This window comes from Microchirus variegatus (genome assembly GCF_963457635.1).
Source record: "Microchirus variegatus genome assembly, chromosome: 8".
NCBI lineage: Eukaryota > Metazoa > Chordata > Actinopteri > Pleuronectiformes > Soleidae > Microchirus > Microchirus variegatus.
The window spans coordinates 11,857,136-11,878,607 of record NC_139809.1 but is presented as its reverse complement, the minus strand read 5'-3'; the positions used below and the strand labels follow the sequence as shown (position 1 = coordinate 11,878,607).

The 21,472-nt window shown below is 33.6% G+C and overlaps 1 pseudogene across 1 annotated transcript; it reads left to right on the top strand.

Annotated features, from left to right (window-relative positions):
• The first annotated feature begins 5,356 nt into the window (after window positions 1-5,356).
• Window positions 5,357-10,236, top strand: LOC310930724 (C-signal-like; annotated as a pseudogene). Its single transcript has 8 exons — window positions 5,357-5,450; window positions 5,831-5,994; window positions 6,134-6,188; window positions 8,072-8,268; window positions 8,390-8,438; window positions 8,945-9,063; window positions 9,465-9,575; window positions 10,123-10,236. The product of its transcript is annotated as a C-signal-like (transcript).
• The last annotated feature ends 11,236 nt before the right edge of the window (window positions 10,237-21,472 follow it).

Genomic DNA, 21,472 nt, shown 5'->3' with positions numbered 1-21,472 from the left:
TAGCTTCTGATATTTATTATTTCAGATCATTTGACAACTTACACGAGTTGTGCTCAAAGCGAGGAACGTCTGTCTAGAATCTGCTACTCTATTAACAGTATGACTAAATTGTCGTACCTACATAGGTTTTTTTTTGTTTTAGGGTTTTTTTTTTAATGGTGTTTTCTATGACACTAGTGATGTGTATCAGATGAAGCTCTATATGGGTGCTTATTACGGTATGTCTGCTTTAGGACGGAATATAAAGATGAATTAAAGGACAACTGTCTGATTGAAACATGTGTCGCGTTTGTTATTGGTGATTCTTCACTGGCCTGTTTATAGAGGACACTTTGCCGATCACTATTTGGTTATACATTACTATAAGGACTTCCATGAATGCATATTTGTTATGCAGGCAAGAGGGGGGGGAAAAGAAAACCCCATATGTCAACCTTTATTTTTTGAAGAAAATGGTTGTTATTTTACACATTGACTCAGAATGTCCTCACAACACAACAAAACTCACCACACGACAGGGCTTGTTTGTTGTTGAACGGTGGTCTAATCCATCTGTTTACTACCCATCACCTCCCTGTGGCAATTTTGCCCTAAATCACTGTGAATTTTGCCATTATTGATATGTAATTATGTTCCTTTATGGACCAGTGATCTGTACAGGGCTTTCCCCACCTTTCGCCTTATGTCAGCTCAGCGGTATTTGAGAATGTTTGTGTGAAGCAGAGGACATTTACATTACATTTTGTTCACAGCAGCAATGCTTCAATGTAGCCAATATGTTACACACTGGACCTTTAATGGTGAAGTTGGACGTTGTCGCTCACCTTCCAGTTCCCTTGTAAGTGTGTTGGAGAATCTATGTGGTCTATAGTTAGCATCTATTGTACAAACCGTGGCCTCCAAGGAGTTGACACAACTCCTGATGTAAGTATAAAAAGTTCATTCTGGGGTAAACCGTTAATTTATTATACACTGAATTCTTCTTCATGTGCTGTCCGCAGGTCATGGACCTCCCATCGTTTCCTGACGCTGTGCTGCTCTGATTCAGTCCTTGTATTTCAGTTTTGTCCAGTCTCTTACGTTGTGAGTCCACGTTGGTCCTTGACTCCTCCGTCCTCTTCCAAGGTATGCAAGTTTTCACCTTTTTCATGGTATTTATTTAGAAGTGATCTTGTTTTCTTTTCTTTTTAACTTCTTCGTTTGTTTTGCACTCATCTAAGATATTTTCTACTCCAAATTTCACAGGCCTCAAGTATAGAAGTGTTGACCACATTTTACTATACGTACATTACCTTTCAAAAGTTTTAAGAGGGCTTTTTTTTTGTGTGTGTTTTCCATTAAAAGTCACACTTTTATTTGTCAAAAGAGTTGCAAAATGAATAGAATATATAGTCAAAGACATTGACAAGATTAGAAATAATGATTTTTATTCAAAATTATAATTTTGCCCTTTCGCCAAAGAACCAGCAAAACTGTTTTCAGCTGTGCTAACATCATTGCACAAGGGTTTTCAAGAGTTTTCTAATAGACGATTAGCAAACACAATGTACCATTAGAACACTGGAAATGGGCCTCTATACACCTATGTACATATTCCATTAAAAAACAGACGTTTGCAGCTCGAAAAGTCGTTTACCACATTAACAATGTATAGTGCAGGGGTCTCAAACTCAAATGACCTGGGTGCCAATGCACATCTATTGTGGTCAAGAGGGGGCCGGCCTAGAGAACAAAAAGTGGGGAAAAAAACAACAGACATTTATTTTAAATTACATTAAAAATAGTGTGGACAACTGTAATTAAAATTCGTACCAGGAGCTGTTTCGGCCTCTACCATTCGTGGCTCGGGCCCTAACAAGTGTATTTATATATGTGATTGAATGTTGTATATGATCCATTTAATAATGGGATAATTATGACCAAATGTCTTATTATTACTGTTATAAATAACATTGCTAGCAAACATATAATATATTCTGTCACCTTGGTGGCAGCTGTGCCTCAGCTACACACTGTGTTTAAAAGACAGTGAGGTCGTGGGGCATGTTTTCATTATAACATGATATTAATTGGGGGGGCCGCATGTAATTGATTGGGGGGCTACATGTGGCCCCCAGGCCGCCAGTTTGAGACCCCTGGTATAGAGTGTATTTCTGATTAATTGAATGTTGTATTCGTTGAATAAAAAGGGCTTTTTCTTCAAAATAAGAACATTTCTAAGTGACACCAAATTTTTGAACGGTAGTGTAATCTTTCTTAATGTTAAAACTGAAGCCATGTTGTCAGAGGCAGCTCTTGCGATTCAGATTTAATTTCAACTTCCGTCTTCAGTCACCATGTGGCCAATGTACACCAAGGCTGTTCTGAATGAAGTCTCATTATTATACCTTTAATTAAAGTATCTCCCCTGCAGCAGAAGAACGTCAGAACTTCAAAAACACAGGTAATGTTGCCCAGGAAACATTTACTGGATGTTTTTTCTAAACGGCAAACTACATTTTTACCAGTCTACACTTAAAAATACAAGAGGCTTCCAGTCTTCTTGGTTAAGTCTCCTCTTCAAGCTCTTTGGCTCTTGACCCGTCTGTGTCAGACACATCTTCTCCAGCCTTTGTTCGCTCTGTGACTCTTCATCTTCAGCTGTTAGTGTGCAGGGCGTTAAGTGTGAGGCTTTTGTCTGAATCCTTCGAGGACAGTCAGAGGCTTTAGGTCCTTGTCCTTGCTCAAAGATTAATGATCATTACCACCACCACTCTCATCGAGGACCTCTCTGATTTTGTGTAATTAGAAAGTATTGTCGTGGGAGATTAGGGGCCGCAGGGAAAACTGAATGATTTAAGAATAATCACGCAGAAATAGCAAGTTGGGAGCAGTCTTCATGTCCATGGAGTCCACACAAAATAGTGATTGTTAACATTGATTATAATTCTGGGTTAGTTTTCATTTATGTTACAAAGATTTTGACCAAACGACTTGGATAACCAGCACTGAGATTGTAATCAACTGTGCAGCTGAAACTGCCATTCTTCTGTGATACAGTAACGCACAGTTTTCACCACTAGAGGGCAGTCAGTTGCGTATAATGGATTAAAGGTTTGTCTTTAAAGGTTTTTTCCCCATGTCATGCTGATGCTGCCTTTTTCTTTTGACTGGCAGTAAAATACTGTTGATATTTCAAAATGTATATTTAAAAAAACACAGTTTATAGAGACACATATTGGACACTTATACCCCTTTAAAGTGTGTATTTTCATTTTCATAATTTAAAGTACTACACATATGACTTTTTTTTTATTGTATTATTTTCTGCTAATGATAAATATCTCATACTTACTACAAATTTTTACACGTTTTGACACATCTACCGATGCCGATATCAGTCCGATGGAGTCATTCTGTGAACTTTGATGCGGTTTCGCAACGCATTTGTGCTGAGTCATTTCTCCAACTGTGTAGCGACTATTGCTCTCCCAACATTGAGGGAATAAACAGCCCAAACATGACTCAGCTAAAATGCTTTTGCTCATTTTTATCTCTATTTTTTACAGTCTGTACATACAGATACTCTATTTTCCACTGAAAATGAACACAACAAGATAGATTTATATATATATATATATATATATATATATATATATATATATACATATATATATATATATATATATATATATATATATATATATATATATATATACATATATATATATATATATATATATATATATAAAAAGTCGCTGGAATATGAAACAAAGCAGCAACAACATAATATCCAGAGCAGATATTTTTCAGCATGAAAGAGTAGAACAAACACAGGTTTTTAACATTAATTAGAGTTTAACTCCAAGTTAAAGAGAGCCAGTGTCGTACTGGTGTTCAAGTGTAAGGTGAGATCTCATTCTAATGATTTCTTTATGTTTTAATTAATAATGTAATGCAAGCAGTTGCGTGTATGTAGTTTAAAAAAAAAAAATTATTTGAATTTTTTTAGGAAAACAAAAAGAAGCAGAGACAATTCTACAGGTTAATGAATACAATCAAGGTATTATTACTGTTATAAATAACATTGCTAGCAAACATATAATATATTCTGTCACCTTGGTGGCAGCTGTGCCTCAGCTACACACTGTGTTTAAAAGACAGTGAGGTCGTGGGGCATGTTTTCATTATAACATGATATTAATTGGGGGGGCCGCATGTAATTGATTGGGGGGCTACATGTGGCCCCCAGGCCGCCAGTTTGAGACCCCTGGTATAGAGTGTATTTCTGATTAATTGAATGTTGTATTCGTTGAATAAAAAGGGCTTTTTCTTCAAAATAAGAACATTTCTAAGTGACACCAACTGTGCAGCTGAAACTGCCATTCTTCTGTGATACAGTAACGCACAGTTTTCACCACTAGAGGGCAGTCAGTTGCGTATAATGGATTAAAGGTTTGTCTTTAAAGGTTTTTTCCCCATGTCATGCTGATGCTGCCTTTTTCTTTTGACTGGCAGTAAAATACTGTTGATATTTCAAAATGTATATTTAAAAAAACACAGTTTATAGAGACACATATTGGACACTTATACCCCTTTAAATTGTGTATTTTCATTTTCATAATTTAAAGTACTACACATATGACTTTTTTTTTATTGTATTATTTTCTGCTAATGATAAATATCTCATACTTACTACAAATTTTTACACGTTTTGACACATCTACCGATGCCGATATCAGTCCGATGGAGTCATTCTGTGAACTTTGATGCGGTTTCGCAACGCATTTGTGCTGAGTCATTTCTCCAACTGTGTAGCGACTATTGCTCTCCCAACATTGAGGGAATAAACAGCCCAAACATGACTCAGCTAAAATGCTTTTGCTCATTTTTATCTCTATTTTTTACAGTCTGTACATACAGATACTCTATTTTCCACTGAAAATGAACACAACAAGATAGATTTATATATATATATATATATATATATATATATATATATACATATATATATATATATATATATATATATATATATATATATATATATACATATATATATATATATATATATATATAAAAAGTCGCTGGAATATGAAACAAAGCAGCAACAACATAATATCCAGAGCAGATATTTTTCAGCATGAAAGAGTAGAACAAACACAGGTTTTTAACATTAATTAGAGTTTAACTCCAAGTTAAAGAGAGCCAGTGTCGTACTGGTGTTCAAGTGTAAGGTGAGATCTCATTCTAATGATTTCTTTATGTTTTAATTAATAATGTAATGCAAGCAGTTGCGTGTATGTAGTTTAAAAAAAAAAAATTATTTGAATTTTTTTAGGAAAACAAAAAGAAGCAGAGACAATTCTACAGGTTAATGAATACAATCAAGGTCAACATCAGTGCCCTTGAGCACAGGGAGAGGCCCTCTCCGGCTGACGTCAAGTCAACTTTATATTTGTGCAGGTGTGGTGAACCTCAAACACTCAATTAGTCATTGTTATTATTATTGTTAACTGCACCTGGAGAGGGCCAACAGTATGTTGACTCACCACATTTCTGAAAGGTTGCGAAACTATCAAATGTGTACCGAAGGTCTTTGCTGACACAGTGACAATGGATTTCTTAAATCCCTGTCGCATTAACACTGACTGATACTAAAGGTGAAGTAAGATAAAGGTTCTGTAGTAGATAATATTAATCCGTGCAATTGGGTACACGGCCCTGCCCTCTTAAAAAGTGTCCACCTACTTCTCTTATAAAAAGTGCAAGGAGTAGGCGTGCAGCAGCAGTGCACTCTCTCACAGGTTGGCAGTCACACAGCAGCTGTGTGTCTTTTTTTCTCTCAAAGAAAATAAACCTGCAAACATGTCGCTGAAACTGGACGGCAACATTTTCGTGACCGGCACCAACAGAGGCATCGGTTTGGAGATGGTCCAACAACTGGCCGAGAAGGCGGGAGCGAAAACTCACATCTACGCCTGCTGCAGAGACCCCGAGGGAACCGGAGCTGAGGTGAGGGACACATTCACAAGAATGTATACATTTTGTCTCGTTTTATGCATGTGCACACCATTTCATACAGAATTCAGTGCATTTCTTGCGTCTCTGTGCATTCTTTTCTCATTCCTTCTCTCTCTCTCGTTCCTTTCAGGCCCTGAGGAAGCTTGCCACTCAATATGCTGGAAAGATAACGATCATCAAACTAGGTAAACACAATTCTCCCTCACACAGGTGTGTCAATTCACTATAAGGTTGTCATAAATAACAGGGACAGTCAGGGGGACTAGATTTTGTAAGAAATAATAGTAAGAAAAATACAGATTGAACAATCTGTAGTATGTGATTAACGCGGCGCGGATCTGTTTATAGGTCACATAATGTGTTTTTTTCGTCTTCTTATGTGTTGTTGAGTCAAAGTTATGATTGCTTTTATATGGCATTTTTAGTCGTTAAAGTAGCAATAATTGTGCAGAAGTCACAAAAGTTTTATTCTTTCCTTTTTGTTCATAAAAACGATCCAAGTGAAATTTAAACTGTGACGTATTCGCACATTTCACAAATTCAATCTGATTTTAAACATTTTGAGTACTTTTGGCTCAGGTGTGTTTATATAGTTAAAGGATATAAGACACTCTATATTTCACATTCTATATATATAGCCTCTGTTTAAACGGTCCGTTTAAACATAGTAATGGAAAAAAGCAGCCAAAATGCCCTGTGTTCTCAGGGTTAAAACTGATTTCATCCACTGAAGACGAGGCTCACTTCCTTAAATGCCCAGTGATATAAGAATGCGAGATTCCTAATGCACCTTAACCTTCATGGAGGAAGCTGAAGGTGCGCGATAGCAGAATGAAAAACAGCTACACAATCGGCAAACAGGATCAGCAGAAGTACAAGATTGAGAAGGCTAAAGGGAAAACAATATGGTCAAACCACCAGAGACTAACAAAAGAAAACTGCTGGAATGTTATCACGTGAGCGATGAATGAGACAAGGCGACGGGTGAACGGCTGCGTGAACAAGAGTGAGGCGTGGAATTAAGCTGGTGTGGGCTTGTGTCCTTTGTGAGGAGGAAAAAGCAAGTTTAGTTAAACCAGTACAGGCTTCCCCTATGGTTTTTTGGTGTGTTTAGTCTAAGTCGTTTTTTTTTTTAAATTATTCACGAAACTCATGTAAAACATAGTTTTCAGACTACAGTGCTGCACAGAAGAAATAAAACAAGTTAATACAGTAAAAAATATCTTTGACCCTCAGTTACTGAGTGTATGCGCTAGTTACTAATAATGAAGCACAGCACCACACGCACACTATAAAGTATACATTAAACAACGGTGTGGATTTTACTTTGGTTATTGTATTGGAAAAGGAGAAAGAAGAGGTCAAAGGCGACGTGATCAGAACCATGGACAGTGCTTGGTCAGAGAGGTGAAAACAGTGCGTGAGCCAGAGCGGAGGAGCTGTTTAATGTGGTGCTGAAACGATCGCTGTTCAACAACAGCATTCTACTTGATATAGTCAAGGAAGTAGAGCACCATAAAAACACTGTAACAAGCTGCAATAATTTTACACCATACAGAACTGATCCGATAGACAATCTTTGAAAAAAAAATAAAAAAAGCCTGCAGCCTTGTTTTTGCCATATATACTGTAGATTATACGCAGTCACCCAGAATCAACTCCGCTTTAACACCGGATAATGAATTATGCGCTCTTCAAAAACACAGGGGCATGGCAGGCCTCTCCTAATGTGACCTGTTTCATAGCTGTTGAGGAGGGGAGGCTGTGAGGTTTTTAGTTTTGGGAGCTTTGCCGCTTTCTCCTTCTGTTGGCTCTCTGCTGTCACGCCACCAAAATCCAATGATTCTTGTCATCAAAATCAGTTTAACATGGTCAAAAACACAACCTTCTCGGCAGCCTCGCATTTAATGTCCGTAAGATTTGATGCTACTGACCTTTTGGCCTTTTAGTTACCAAATTAATTGAGCCACTGGATGTTTTCATCGGAGGATGCATCTAACATAGGAATCACAGTTTTGCAGAATCACACGTCTCTGAGCGAATATTTTCTGTGCATGTCCACTTGCAGACGTGTCCAACGAGGCCAGCATCTCAGCTGCCGCCAAGACTGTGAGCGAGCGCATCGGCGGCGCTGGTTTGAACCTCCTCATCAACAATGCTGGGATCAATAAACAGCCCCCGCAAGCGACATTAGCTGACACTGGGAAACAGGACATGATGGACGCGTACGAGACCAACGTGACTGGACCGTTTCTCCTCGCTAAGGTCAGTAAGGTCACCTTCACCACGACGCAGCGAAATGTTACAAAAAAAAAAGGTGACTTTTTTGGAAAGATTTTTTGGAAAAGACGGGATAACAGCAACTCTCACCTCTCTCTTTCCTCAGATGTTTCTGCCGCTCCTCCAGAAAGCAGCAGAGAAAGGCTCCTCTGACGGTAAATGTCTTTTTTACTTCATTTGGAGAATATGAGAAGCATAAAAACAAGGGGATAAGTTGATGTTTGGCCAGTACTGGTCAAGGAAATTGTACTAAAATGTTATCAAAATAGTTGGACTTTGACTTAAAATAGAACATTTCAGTACTCTTTCCACCTATGGTATTAACCAGGATTTTTAAAGCTACTATAACTTTATTTGTATTGCACCTTTCATACAAGGATTGCAGCTCAATGTGCCTTAAAATAAAAGGAAAATGAATTTTTTTTTAAAGAAAACAGACACAAATACAAGGATAAAACACAACATAGGGTGGAGTGAAAAGGAAAAGTCTAAAGTAAAAAACTTGAAAATAAAACAAAAGATGCAAATAAGACAATAAAATACAACACAGGGTGGAATAAAACGGAGTAAAAAGGCTTCCCTGATATCCAAGGTTAGTGTGTTTAGGGACACAACAATGAGTAATCAAGTGGAATCAAATCATCATCTCTCTCTGTCGCAGGTGATAAAATGTCCTGCAAGAGGTCAGCCATCATCAACATCTCCACCATCTTCTCGTCCATGGAGAAATGTCCTGAGTGCTTCGCCTTTGCACGGGTGTAAGCTTACAGGACCAGCAAGGTACGGTTGACCTGACAATTACAGTGTCATCTAATATATCTAATAATAATCAAATAAATCACTCTGGGAGATCACATATCATGTCAAAAATACTGTTCTCAACATGGATATGTTCTAATTCTGTCTTTATGGGATTTTTAAACCACTGTGACCCGACATTAACTGTGACAAGAGAGAATTTGTGCAACATAAAATGTTTTACTACCATTTCTATAGCACATATGATAATGCTGAAGAGGTAATATTTAGTGGTATAATCTACTCCAGGTATAAATCTTCAGTAAAAGTCTCTGGGACTGACTGACAAAGAGCATCTGCCTCCAATCCAAGGTTTTATGAGTGGTCTCAGGAGGCACTTACCTTCCATATAAATGTGTGTTGCGCCTGTGTTTGGTCACCAGGCGGCGCTGAACATGCTGACTCGCTGTCAAGCTGAAGACTTCAAGAGCGACAACATCCTGGTGACAGCGATCCACCCTGGCTGGGTGCTCACTGACATGGGAGGAGAGCAGGTGAGATGATAGAGATAAGATTAAAAAAAAATAAAAAAAAATACAGTATATTTATGTGTTTATTTTCACCATGAGACAACGTTTTCTAACTGGAAACTGAAGTTTCAATCCATCACAGGTGTGACTGATCACATGGTAGAACAGAATAGAATAGAATTAATCTTTATGTCTTTGGTTCATAAATTACAGGCCACAAAACACTGATTACACTAAATAAAAAAAACAAGAACTAAAACCCACAATAAAAGCATATTAAAATAATTTAAAATAACAGCAAATACAAAAATTAAAAGTGAAAGAAAAGTAAGTAATGCTGTAAATAGAACCAAAAAGAGAAATAGTGTTAACCACCAGTTATGGGTGGATCAAGAGAGAGGCAAAATCATTCATATAATAATAATGTATAACAATGTATTTATATAGAACTTTTTATGCATAAAATACAGCTCAAATTGCCTAAACAAAGTGTTGTTGTTGTGATGCTTCTGTCCTTTTCATCATTTTATGTGAAGATGAGTTAACTGACTCCTCTTACTCGTGTCCTCAGGCTCAAATGACCACCCAGGACAGCGTACAGAGCATGCTCACTGTGATGTCATCACTCAGCAATAAAGACACTGGGATGCTTGTGGACTACGAGGGCATCAGAATCCCCTGGTAGCAGCTCTCATCACAATCCAACATTTGTTGAATAAAACCACTTTTGTCTGCCACTTTATATACTCGTGTGAAATCAATACCAATAAAAGTGCGTATTTACACAAAAGCAATTGTGAACTATTGTCATTATTAATATTATATTGTCAATGAAATTATATTCCTTACTAAGCATTTTTTGAGATGATCAGTTGGTGTCGCTGCATTATAGCATATAACATTTATTTACAGCAACAACGCTAATATACTTCCACATAATATTTTCTGATAAGCTCTGTGCTGGAAGGCTTCGATAAAACCAGAGTACTGGTGATCTGTCCAGGATGTGACCCCGACTCAAAACTTCATACTATACTATGTCATCCAAATTTTTTTTTTAAAAAACGTTTTGCTCCAAAAGTTGGCAAAAACGTCATACAATACTACGTCGTCCAAAATTTGTCAATTTTTTTTTGAAAAAAAGTTTCTGGTCCAAAATTTGACAAAAAACGTCATATTATACTATGTAGTCCAACATTTGACAATTCTTCTGAAAAAAATGTTTTTGTCTAAAATTGAATTTTTTTCTGAAAAAACGTCATACGTTGTCCAAAATTTGAAAAAACTCGGCATACTATACTATGTTGTCCCAAAATTCACAATATTTTATGAAAAGTTTTTTGGTCCAAAATTTGGTAAAAACATCATACATCGTCCAAAATTTTACAAAAACCGCATACTACGGTATTTCGCGCAAGATTTGACTTTTTTTTGGTCCAAAATTTGACAAAAACGACATACTATACTACGTAGTGCGTTATACTATACTATTTTGTCCAAAATGTGAGAATTTTTGGAAAAAAAACATTTGGTCCAACATTTGACAAAAACAACATACTATGTCGTCCCAAAATTGACTATATTTGAAAAAGTTTTTTGGTCCAAAATTTTGCAAAAACGTCATACGTCGTCCAAAATTTGATGAAAACCGCATACTACGGTATTTCGCTCAAGATTTGACCATTTATGTGGAAAAAAAAATTTGATCCAAAACTGGAAAAAAACAACATACTATAATGTTGTCCCAAAATTGACTATGTTTTTGAAAAAGATTTTGGGCCAAAATTTGACAAAAACGTCATACATCGTCCAAATATTAATAAAAATGGCATACTACGGTATTTCGCTCAAGATTTGACCGTTTATTTGCAAAAAAATTTTGGTCCAAAATTTGAAAAAAAAGGCATACTATACTATGTCGTCCCAAAATTTACTATATTTTTGAAAACGTTTTTTGGTCCAAAATTTGACAAAAATGTCATACGTCGTCCAAATATAAAAACGGCATATTAGGGTATTTCGATCAAGATTTGACTAGTTATTTGCAAAACAAATTTTGGTCCAAAATTTGAAAAAAAAAACATACTACAGTATGTCGTCCCAAAATTGATTAGATTTTTGAAAAAAAACATTTGGTCCAAAATTTGACAAAAACGTCATAAGTCGCCCAAATATTGATAAAAACGGCATACTACGGTATTTCACTCAAGATTTGACCGTTTATTTGCAAAAAAGAAATTTGGTCCAAAATTTGACAAAAACGGCATATTATACTATGTCGTCCCAAAATTGACTATATTTTTGAAAACGTTTTTTGGTCCAAAATTTGACAAAAACATCATACGTCGTCCAAATATTGATAAAAACGGCATACTACGGTATTTCGCTCAATATTTGACCGTTTATTTGCAAAAAAAAAATTTGGTCCAAAATTTGAAAAAACGACATACTATACTATGTCGTCCCAAAATTGACTATATTTTTTAAAAAGTTTTTTGGTCCAAAATTTGACAAAAACGTCATACGTAGTCCAAATATTGATAGAAACGGCATACTACGGTATTTAGCTCAAGATTTGACCGTTTATTTGCAAAAAAAAAATTTTGGTAAAAATTTGACAAAAACGGCATACTATACTATGTCGTCCCAAAATTGACTATATTTTTGAAAAAGTTTTTTGGTCCAAAATTTGAAAAAACAACATACTATACTATGTCGTCCCAAAATTAACTATATTTTTGAAAACGTTTTTTGGTCCAAAATTTGACAAAAACGTCATACGTCGTCCAAATATTGATAAAAACGGCATACTACGGTATTTCGTTCAAGATTTGACTAGATTTTTGCACAAAAAAAGATTTGGTCCAAAATTTGACAAAAACGGCATACTATACTATGTCGTCCCAAAATTGACTATATTTTTGAAAACGTTTTTTGGTCCAAAATTTGACAAAAACGTCATACGTCGTCCAAATATAAAAACGGCATACTCGGGTATTTCGCTCAAGATTTGACTAGTTATTTGCAAAACAAATTTTGGTCCAAAATTTGAAAAAAAAACCATACTATAGTATGTCGTCCCAAAATTGACTATATTTTGAAAAAGTTTCTTGGTCCAAAATTTGACAAAAACGTCATACATCGTCCAAATTTTAATAAAAACGGCATACTACGGTATTTCGCTCAAGATGTGACCGTTTATTTGCACAAAAAAAATTTGGTCCAAAATTTGACAAAAACGGCATACTATACTATGTCGTCCCAAAATTGACTATATTTTTGAAAACGTTTTTTGGTCCAAAATTTGACAAAAACGTCATACGTCGTCCAAATATAAAAACGGCATACTAGGGTATTTCGCTCAAGATTTGACTAGTTATTTGCAAAACAAATTTTGGTCCAAAATTTGAAAAAAAAACCATACTATAGTATGTCGTCCCAAAATTGACTATATTTTGAAAAAGTTTCTTGGTCCAAAATTTGACAAAAACGTCATACATCGTCCAAATTTTAATAAAAACGGCATACTACGGTATTTCGCTCAAGATGTGACCGTTTATTTGCACAAAAAAAATTTGGTCCAAAATTTGACAAAAACGGCATACTATACTATGTCGTCCCAAAATTTACTATATTTTTGAAAACGTTTTTTGGTCCAAAATTTGACAAAAACGTCATACGTCGTCCAAATATTGATAAAAACGGCATACTACGGTATTTAGTTCAAGATTTGACCGTTTATTTGCAAAAAAAAGATATTTGGTCAAAAATTTGACAAAAACGGCATACTATACTATGTCGTCCCAAAATTGACTATATTTTTGAAAAAGTTTTTTGGTCCAAAATTTGAAAAAACGACATACTATACTATGTCGTCCCAAAATTGACTATATTTTTGAAAACGTTTTTTGGTCCAAAATTTGACAAAAACGTCATACGTCGTCCAAATATTGATAAAAACGGCATACTACGGTATTTAGCTCAAGATTTGACCGTTTATTTGCAAAAAAAAGAATTTGGTCAAAAATTTGACAAAAACGGCATACTATACTATGTCGTCCCAAAATTGACTATATTTTTGAAAAAGTTTTTTGGTCCAAAATTTGAAAAAACGACATACTATACTATGTCGTCCCAAAATTGACTATATTTTTGAAAACGTTTTTTGGTCCAAAATTTGACAAAAACGTCATACGTCGTCCAAATATTGATAAAAACGTCATACTACGGTATTTAGCTCAAGATTTGACCGTTTATTTGCAAAAAATAAATTTGGTCAAAAATTTGACAAAAACAGCATACTATACTATGTCGTCCCAAAATTGACTATAATTTTGAAAACGTTTTTTGGTCCAAAATTTGACAAAAACGTCATACGTCGTCCAAATATTGATAAAAACGGCATACTACGGTATTTCGCTCAAGATTTGACCGTTTATTTGTAAAAAAAATTTGGTCCAAATTTGACAAAAACGGCATACTATATATACTATGTCGTCCCAAAATTTACTATATTTTTAAAACGTTTTTTGGTCCAAAATTTGACAAAAATGTCATACATCGTCCAAATATTAATAAAAACGGCATACTACGGTATTTCACTCAAGATTTGACTAGTTATTTGCAAAAAAAATTTGGTCCAAATTTGACAAAAACGGCATACTATATATACTATGTCGTCCCAAAATTTACTATATTTTTAAAACGTTTTTTGGTCCAAAATTTGACAAAAACGTCATACGTCGTCCAAATATTGATAAAAACGGCATACTACGGTATTTAGCTCAAGATTTGACCGTTTATTTGCAAAAAAAAGATTTGGTCCAAAATTTGACAAAAACGGCATACTATACTATGTCGTCCCAAAATTGACTATATTTTTGAAAAAGTTTTTTGGTCCAAAATTTGACAAAAACGTCATACGTCGTCCAAATATAAAAACGGCATACTAGGGTATTTCGCTCAAGATTTGACTAGTTATTTGCAAAACAAATTTTGGTCCAAAATTTGAAAAAAAAAACATACTATAGTATGTCGTCCCAAAATTGACTATATCTTTGAAAAAGTTTTTTGGTCCAAAATTTGAAAAAACGACATACTATACTATGTCGTCCCAAAATTGACTATATTTTTGAAAACGTTTTTTGGTCCAAAATTTGACAAAAATGTCATACGTCGTCCAAATATTGATAAAAACGGCATACTACGGAATTTAGCTCAAGATTTGACCGTTTATTTGCAAAAAAAACATTTTGGTAAAAAATTTGACAAAAACGGCATACTATACTATGTCGTCCCAAAATTGACTATATTTTTGAAAAAGTTTTTTGGTCCAAAATTTGAAAAAACAACATACTATACTATGTCGTCCCAAAATTGACTATATTTTTGAAAACGTTTTTTGGTCCAAAATTTGACAAAAACGTCATACGTCGTCCAAATATTGATAAAAACGGCATACTACGGTATTTCCTTCAAGATTTGACTAGATTTTTGCACAAAAAAAGATTTGGTCCAAAATTTGACAAAAACGGCATACTATACTATGTCGTCCCAAAATTGACTATATTTTTGAAAACGTTTTTTGGTCCAAAATTTGACAAAAACGTCATACGTCGTCCAAATATAAAAACGGCATACTAGGGTATTTCGCTCAAGATTTGACTAGTTATTTGCAAAACAAATTTTGGTCCAAAATTTGAAAAAAAAAACATACTATAGTATGTCGTCCCAAAATTGACTATATTTTGAAAAAGTTTCTTGGTCCAAAATTTGACAAAAACGTCATACATCGTCCAAATTTTAATAAAAACGGCAAACTACGGTATTTCGCTCAAGATGTGACCGTTTATTTGCAAAAAAAAAATTTGGTCAAAAATTTGACAAAAACGGCATACTATACTATGTCGTCCCAAAATTGACTATATTTTTGAAAAAGTTTTTTGGTCCAAAATTTGAAAAAACGACATACTATACTATGTCGTCCCAAAATTGACTATATTTTTGAAAGCGTTTTTTGGTCCAAAATTTGACAAATACGTCATACGTCGTCCAAATATTGATAAAAACGTCATACTACGGTATTTAGCTCAAGATTTGACCGTTTATTTGCAAAAAAAAAATTTGGTCAAAAATTTGACAAAAACGGCATACTATACTATGTCGTCCCAAAATTGACTATATTTTTGAAAAAGTTTTTTGGTCCAAAATTTGAAAAAACGACATACTATACTATGTCGTCCCAAAATTGACTATATTTTTGAAAACGTTTTTTGGTCCAAAATTTGACAAAAACGTCATACGTCGTCCAAATATTGATAAAAACGTCATACTACGGTATTTAGCTCAAGATTTGACCGTTTATTTGCAAAAAATAAATTTGGTCAAAAATTTGACAAAAACGGCATACTATACTATGTCGTCCCAAAATTGACTATAATTTCGAAAACGTTTTTTGGTCCAAAATTTGACAAAAACGTCATACGTCGTCCAAATATTGATAAAAACGGCATACTACGGTATTTCGCTCAAGATTTGACCGTTTATTTGTAAAAAAAATTTGGTCCAAATTTGACAAAAACGGCATACTATATATACTATGTCGTCCCAAAATTTACTATATTTTTAAAACGTTTTTTGGTCCAAAATTTGACAAAAATGTCATACATCGTCCAAATATTAATAAAAACGGCATACTACGGTATTTCACTCAAGATTTGACTAGTTATTTGCAAAAAAAATTTGGTCCAAATTTGACAAAAACGGCATACTATATATACTATGTCGTCCCAAAATTTACTATATTTTTAAAACGTTTTTTGGTCCAAAATTTGACAAAAACGTCATACGTCGTCCAAATATTGATAAAAACGGCATACTACGGTATTTAGCTCAAGATTTGACCGTTTATTTGCAAAAAAAAGATTTGGTCCAAAATTTGACAAAAACGGCATACTATACTCTGTCGTCCCAAAATTGACGATATTTTTGAAAACGTTTTTTGGTCCAAAATTTGACAAAAACGTCATACGTCGTCCAAATATTGATAAAAACGGCATACTACGGTATTTAGCTCAAGATTTGACCGTTTATTTGCAAAAAAAAAATTTGGTCAAAAATTTGACAAAAACGGCATACTATACTATGTCGTCCCAAAATTGACTATATTTTTGAAAAAGTTTTTTGGTCCAAAATTTGACAAAACGACATACTATACTATGTCGTCCCAAAATTGACTATATTTTTGAAAGCGTTTTTTGGTCCAAAATTTGACAAATACGTCATACGTCGTCCAAATATTGATAAAAACGTCATACTACGGTATTTAGCTCAAGATTTGACCGTTTATTTGCAAAAAATAAATCTGGTCAAAAATTTGACAAAAACGGCATACTATAGTATGTCGTCCCAAAATTGACTATATTTTGAAAAAGTTTCTTGGTCCAAAATTTGACAAAAACGTCATACATCGTCCAAATTTTAATAAAAACGGCATACTACGGTATTTCGCTCAAGATGTGACCGTTTATTTGCACAAAAAAAATTTGGTCCAAAATTTGACAAAAACAGCATACTATACTATGTCGTCCCAAAATTTACTATATTTTTGAAAACGTTTTTTGGTCCAAAATTTGACAAAAACGTCATACGTCGTCCAAATATTGATAAAAACGGCATACTACGGTATTTAGTTCAAGATTTGACCGTTTATTTGCAAAAAAAAGATATTTGGTCAAAAATTTGACAAAAACGGCATACTATACTATGTCGTCCCAAAATTGACTATATTTTTGAAAAAGTTTTTTGGTCCAAAATTTGAAAAAACGACATACTATACTATGTCGTCCCAAAATTGACTATATTTTTGAAAACGTTTTTTGGTCCAAAATTTGACAAAAACGTCATACGTCGTCCAAATATTGATAAAAACGGCATACTACGGTATTTAGCTCAAGATTTGACCGTTTATTTGCAAAAAAAAGAATTTGGTCAAAAATTTGACAAAAACGGCATACTATACTATGTCGTCCCAAAATTGACTATATTTTTGAAAAAGTTTTTTGGTCCAAAATTTGAAAAAACGACATACTATACTATGTCGTCCCAAAATTGACAATATTTTTGAAAACGTTTTTTGGTCCAAAATTTGACAAAAACGTCATACGTCGTCCAAATATTGATAAAAACGTCATACTACGGTATTTAGCTCAAGATTTGACCGTTTATTTGCAAAAAATAAATTTGGTCAAAAATTTGACAAAAACAGCATACTATACTATGTCGTCCCAAAATTGACTATAATTTTGAAAACGTTTTTTGGTCCAAAATTTGACAAAAACGTCATACGTCGTCCAAATATTGATAAAAACGGCATACTACGGTATTTCGCTCAAGATTTGACCGTTTATTTGTAAAAAAAATTTGGTCCAAATTTGACAAAAACGGCATACTATATAAACTATGTCGTCCCAAAATTTACTATATTTTTAAAACGTTTTTTGGTCCAAAATTTGACAAAAATGTCATACATCGTCCAAATATTAATAAAAACGGCATACTACGGTATTTCACTCAAGATTTGACTAGTTATTTGCAAAAAAAATTTGGTCCAAATTTGACAAAAACGGCATACTATATATACTATGTCGTCCCAAAATTTACTATATTTTTAAAACGTTTTTTGGTCCAAAATTTGACAAAAACGTCATACGTCGTCCAAATATTGATAAAAACGGCATACTACGGTATTTAGCTCAAGATTTGACCGTTTATTTGCAAGAAAAAGATTTGGTCCAAAATTTGACAAAAACGGCATACTATATACTATGTCGTCCCAAAATTGACTATATTTTTGAAAAAGTTTTTTGGTCCAAAATTTGACAAAAACGTCATACGTCGTCCAAACATAAAAACGGCATACTAGGGTATTTCGCTCAAGATTTGACTAGTTATTTGCAAAACAAATTTTGGTCCAAAATTTGAAAAAAAAAACATACTATAGTATGTCGTCCCAAAATTGACTATATCTTTGAAAAAGTTTTTTGGTCCAAAATTTGAAAAAACGACATACTATACTATGTCGTCCCAAAATTGACTATATTTTTGAAAACGTTTTTTGGTCCAAAATTTGACAAAAATGTCATACGTCGTCCAAATATTGATAAAAACGGCATACTACGGAATTTAGCTCAAGATTTGACCGTTTATTTGCAAAAAAAACATTTTGGTAAAAAATTTGACAAAAACGGCATACTATACTATGTCGTCCCAAAATTGACTGTATTTTTGAAAAAGTTTTTTGGTCCAAAATTTGAAAAAACAACATACTATACTATGTCGTCCCAAAATTGACTATATTTTTGAAAACGTTTTTTGGTCCAAAATTTGACAAAAACGTCATACGTCGTCCAAATATTGATAAAAACGGCATACTACGGTATTTCCTTCAAGATTTGACTAGATTTTTGCACAAAAAAAGATTTGGTCCAAAATTTGACAAAAACGGCATACTATACTATGTCGTCCCAAAATTGACTATATTTTTGAAAACGTTTTTTGGTCCAAAATTTGACAAAAACGTCATACGTCGTCCAAATATAAAAACGGCATACTAGGGTATTTCGCTCAAGATTTGACTAGTTATTTGCAAAACAAATTTTGGTCCAAAATTTGAAAAAAAAAACATACTATAGTATGTCGTCCCAAAATTGACTATATTTTGAAAAAGTTTCTTGGTCCAAAATTTGACAAAAACGTCATACATCGTCCAAATTTTAATAAAAACGGCAAACTACGGTATTTCGCTCAAGATGTGACCGTTTATTTGCACAAAAAAAATTTGGTCCAAAATTTGACAAAAACAGCATACTATACTATGTCGTCCCAAAATTGACTATATTTTTGAAAACGTTTTTTGGTCCAAAATTTGACAAAAACGTCATACGTCGTCCAAATATTGATAAAAACGGCATTCTACGGTATTTAGTTCAAGATTTGACCGTTTATTTGCAAAAAAAAGATATTTGGTCAAAAATTTGACAAAAACGGCATACTATACTCTGTCGTCCCAAAATTGACTATATTTTTGAAAACGTTTTTTGGTCCAAAATTTGACAAAAACGTCATACGTCGTCCAAATATTGATAAAAACGGCATACTACGGTATTTAGCTCAAGATTTGACCGTTTATTTGCAAAAAAAAAATTTGGTCAAAAATTTGACAAAAACGGCATACTATACTATGTCGTCCCAAAATTGACTATATTTTTGAAAAAGTTTTTTGGTCCAAAATTTGAAAAAAACGACATACTATACTATGTCGTCCCAAAATTGACTATATTTTTGAAAGCGTTTTTTGGTCCAAAATTTGACAAATACGTCATACGTCGTCCAAATATTGATAAAAACGTCATACTACGGTATTTAGCTCAAGATTTGACCGTTTATTTGCAAAAAAAAAATTTGGTCAAAAATTTGACAAAAACGGCATACTATACTATGTCGTCCCAAAATTGACTATATTTTTGAAAAAGTTTTTTGGTCCAAAATTTGAAAAAACGACATACTATACTATGTCGTCCCAAAATTGACTATATTTTTGAAAACGTTTTTTGGTCCAAAATTTGACAAAAACGTCATACGTCGTCCAAATATTGATAAAAACGTCATACTACGGTATTTAGCTCAAGATTTGACCGTTTATTTGCAAAAAATAAATTTGGTCAAAAATTTGACAAAAACGGCATACTATACTATGTCGTCCCAAAATTGACTATAATTTTGAAAACGTTTTTTGGTCCAAAATTTGACAAAAACGTCATACGTCGTCCAAATATTGATAAAAACGGCATACTACGGTATTTCGCTCAAGATTTGACCGTTTATTTGTAAAAAAAATTTGGTCCAAATTTGACAAAAACGGCATTCTATATATACTATGTCGTCCCAAAATTTACTATATTTTTAAAACGTTTTTTGGTCCAAAATTTGACAAAAATGTCATACATCGTCCAAATATTAATAAAAACGGCATACTACGGTATTTCACTCAAGATTTGACTAGTTATTTGCAAAAAAAATTTGGTCCAAATTTGACAAAAACGGCATACTATATATACTATGTCGTCCCAAAATTTACTATATTTTTAAAACGTTTTTTGGTCCAAAATTTGACAAAAACGTCATACGTCGTCCAAATATTGATAAAACGGCATACTACGGTATTTAGCTCAAGATTTGACCGTTTATTTGCAAAAAAAAGATTTGGTCCAAAATTTGACAAAAACGGCATACTATACTATGTCGTCCCAAAATTGACTATATTTTTGAAAAAGTTTTTTGGTCCAAAATTTGACAAAAACGTCATACGTCGTCCAAATATAAAAACGGCATACTAGGGTATTTCGCTCAAGATTTGACTAGTTATTTGCAAAACAAATTTTGGTCCAAAATTTGAAAAAAAAAACATACTATAGTATGTCGTCCCAAAATTGACTATATTTTTGAAAAAGTTTTTTGGTCCAAAATTTGAAAAAACGACATACTATACTATGTCGTCCCAAAATTGACTATATTTTTGAAAGCGTTTTTTGGTCCAAAATTTGACAAATACGTCATACGTCGTCCAAATATTGATAAAAACGTCATACTACGGTATTTAGCTCAAGATTTGACCGTTTATTTGCAAAAAAAAAATTTGGTCAAAAATTTGACAAAAACGGCATACTATACTATGTCGTCCCAAAATTGACTATATTTTTGAAAAAGTTTTTTGGTCCAAAATTTGAAAAAACGACATACTATACTATGTCGTCCCAAAATTGACTATATTTTTGAAAACGTTTTTTGGTCCAAAATTTGACAAAAACGTCATACGTCGTCCAAATATTGATAAAAACGTCATACTACGGTATTTAGCTCAA